Source organism: Emys orbicularis, chromosome 5 (assembly GCF_028017835.1).
Source record: "Emys orbicularis isolate rEmyOrb1 chromosome 5, rEmyOrb1.hap1, whole genome shotgun sequence".
Lineage (NCBI taxonomy): Eukaryota > Metazoa > Chordata > Testudines > Emydidae > Emys > Emys orbicularis.
Window position 1 is genome coordinate 116,131,040 of NC_088687.1, and position 3,661 is coordinate 116,134,700.

Consider the following 3,661-nt stretch of genomic DNA (forward strand, 5'->3'; position numbering starts at 1 on the left):
CAAAGATTTTCAAAAATGTTAACAAAACTTTTTCAAATGTTGATATGTTTGTTTTTTTGGTGTTTTCCGCCTTTTCATGTTACCAGTGAATACAACAGAATTAATGATACCCCAGGGTCTTTCCTCCCACTTCTTTTCCCTTTTGACGCTCTGTAACTTTTCCAAAGTTGAGGAAGTTTTGATAAACTACAGAATAGCAAAAGAAAATAAATGAAAAAAGAAAGAACAGCTGGTCCTCATTTATTCTACTGTATTCAGTGGCAAAAAAGAGAAATGGGAAAAACAAAAACAAAACCCAAAATTTCAAAACATCAACATTTCAAAATTTCTGGTTTTAATGAAAAAATAGAATTTTTTAAAAAAACTGGAAGCTTTTTATGGACATTTCCAGTTTCAGAAAAAGATCATGTTTTGTTCAGAAAAAAATTAAAATGAAAAATTACGAGGAGCTCAATCGTCCAGTACCTGACATGACTTTAAATGCTGTCAAAGGGTCTCCACAACTTTCTAAACATTTTAAATTTGGATTGTCAAGGTCTTCTTTGAAGTTCAGTCATGGTCTCTTTTTTATTTGTAAACTTTATTGAAGACATTAAAACACAGGCACAACTTCAAAGCCTGGTTTATTTGTAATTGAGATTCCTTTTCCAGTTGTAGCTGGCTATTGAACAATGATATATTGAGTTGAATGAGAGAAGAGTTCTCACTCCCCAATGTAGTTTCCATTTATATCCACTTCCTCTCTTAAATTGTGTAAATTTTGGGTTTTAAGAGTCTCCTCATTTTAACCCTTCCCCTTTCATCTCTTTCCAGTGCTTCTCTCTTTCCCGCCTTATCTGCCTACTGGTTTTAAAAAGCAAAATGCAATAATTTACTGAATGTGTGTGTTGAAATGCAAATATATTTAAAACTGTTGGCTTTTTAGTCTAATCAATACTTCTTAAGCTAGGAGGTTACTTTAAAACTGGCATGGATACAAATAACTATCTCAACACAGGAAAATCATCTCAGATGGTCCTGGGTTCAAGTCGCCCACTAAGAAGTGGGCTTATACCCAGCAGTGGCACCGCAGTGGTGCAGTAGAGGGATGAGACAAACAAACCACTGTCCTTTTCACCCTTTTCCATTGACTACTGAGGTAGAAATTGAAGGGCCAGGCTTTCAAATGGTGTAAATCAGCCTAATTCCTTTGAGATAAATAGAGTTACACCAGCTAAGAATCTGACCCAAAGGTCCTCTGGCACTTTTCAAGAAGAGTAGGTGATAAACGTAATACTCCTGATAACCTTATTGCCTCATAGGACAAGTCTTTGTATTACCAAACCTGCCACACTTCCCAAGTCCTGGGGTAATTCCATTACTGATCAATTCATCATCCATCCCTTCATTAACTCTCACAGGGACTATTGCAAATCCTCTCTCCATGTGCTCCCACCCTGCATCTCCATTCTCTACACTCCAGTTATATTGCCTATCCTGCTGTCTTCCTTCTTAGACATACAAAGAAGTACGCCACCATCATCCCTATCCTCAAATTACTCCACTGATTGCCGTTCATTTCAGGATCCAGTTCAAATGTTCCTACCTTGTTTTTCACTGTTCATGGGCTAGCCCTATATTACCCAATGGATCTTGTTTCAGATCTCCCCTTCACTCCCCTAGCTCTGCTCTCACTCCTCTCAGCCCCTTCACCTAGTCTTGCCACTGCTACTGCAAGAGCCTTCTCTTCTGCAGCTCCTGACATCTAGAACAGTCTTCCTGAGTCACTCTGCCTCAGACTCTTCCTCTTTATTAAGGTCTGGTCTACACTAGAAAGTGAGGTTGATCCAGATACATCATTCAGGAGTATGAAAGATCCACACTCCTGAACATTCCAGTTAAGGTGACCTAAACCCTGGAGTAGATAGCACTAGGCTGACAGAAGAATTCTTCCATTGACCTATCTACCACCTCTTGGGGCAGAGAACCTCTCCCGTCAGCCTAGGTAGTGTTGAAAGTTAAGTGCTGCAGTGGTGCAGCTTCAGTGCTGCAACTGTGTCGCTGTAGTGTTTCAAGTGTACACAAGCCCTCGGTCATCCACAAACATATCTTTTCTACCTTGTTCATGCATTTTAATTTAACGGTGCTATTATTTTTCATTCAGCTTCATAGCTGTATTTTTATTTACTTTTAGTACGTAGAGTGTTTGAGATGTAGTTTGCATGAACAAAACAGGACTGCTTACGAATTCAGGTTTCAGGAACTGGCCCTAATGTTGTAGTATGCTGGCTTTAACATCCAGTGAAGTTTGTGTGCTAGTACTGAGTGCCAATTGCTTGTTTAGACAGTCGCTGTACTAGCACTTATCCAATACCTTGTAAAGCACTTTGAGATTCTCAGAATAAAGCACTATTGAAAACCAAATCCGATTCTGTTCTATAATTACATTTTCAGTACAAATATCTGGAGCACACAACCTGTTTCAGAGCCAGCTAGCCACAAGTGTGCTTCTATTGCTAATCCAAGGATTCTGCTTTTAGTAAAGAGAAATGATTCAGTGTGCAGTGCACCTTGAGCACGTGCGCACATGCTGTTAGTTTGTTCCCAGTACTCAAGTCCGCATCAGCCATAGCACAGCTGTGTAAGCTGGAAAAAGCATTCTGCAGGCTTTGTTTTGTACTATGATTGTACGTGATTGTCTCACTGTAGGAGCAGTATGCTGTGTTGTTGTAGCCGTGTCGGTCCCAGGATATTAGAGAGACATGGTGGGTGAGGTAATATCTTTTATTGGACCAACTTCTGTTGGTAAGGGTCGACAAGCTTTCGGGCTTACACAGAGCTCTTCTTCAGGTCTGGGTAGGAGCAGTAGACAGTAGTCTGCATGTTATTGCTATGTTTAAAGTGACAACTGTTTTACTAAGTATTATATGTGCATTCACAGATGTGTCAGGATTGCAGGTGGGTTCTTACAGCTACAGTATTTTTGATTGTCCTCTTGTAACATCGTGATGACTCTAGAGACCAGTGGCCAAATACTCAGAAGTGAAGCAAAGTCTGAGTGAAAGGAAGAAAAATGCACTGAAGTACAGCAGGGCTGGGGGAAGGCATCCTCAACCTCACAGTTACTGCGGGGCCCAGAATGTGCAGAGTTGTCACACAGGCATTTTCCATAGCTTGAGCCTTAGAGTCCCCCATACAGGTTATGGCTTGGCTTCTCAGCTGAGTGAAATTGTGCCACTTCTACTGGAATCTGGTCTTATATAGGATCAGAACCTTGCTCAGGATTTGGCTGTATCTTAGTATCTGATATTTATAGAGGAAAACAAAACAACACCTTTTATTAAATGGATTTTTGAAACAGGGAGCTGGAATAGGAGCTTGCTCCATCCACTCCATGCATCAACCTTGTATTGCAGTGCTTCCAGGAAAGGTGCACCTCCCATCTGGGAGAATATTCTGGTTAAAAGAAAGTGAAAAAAATTGTTGTGTTACTGTCTTGTTTGTAATGTTAATATATTTCTTCTTATTGTGGGTTAGTTATTTGTATTTTGTATTTGTATTTTGTTCTTAGTGGAGTCGCTGGGGTGGGGGGGGGGAGCTGCTTTTCTTAATTTTACTTTACTGTTGTTTATAGGCCATTTAAGTGACTCTTTTCTTAGCCCTGGTCTACACTACGAGTTTA

The 3,661-nt window shown here is 40.1% G+C and overlaps 1 pseudogene; it reads left to right on the forward strand.

The window, feature by feature from the left end:
• The first annotated feature begins 3,275 nt into the window (after positions 1-3,275).
• LOC135879808 (U2 spliceosomal RNA) lies at positions 3,276-3,420 on the forward strand (annotated as a pseudogene).
• The last annotated feature ends 241 nt before the right edge of the window (positions 3,421-3,661 follow it).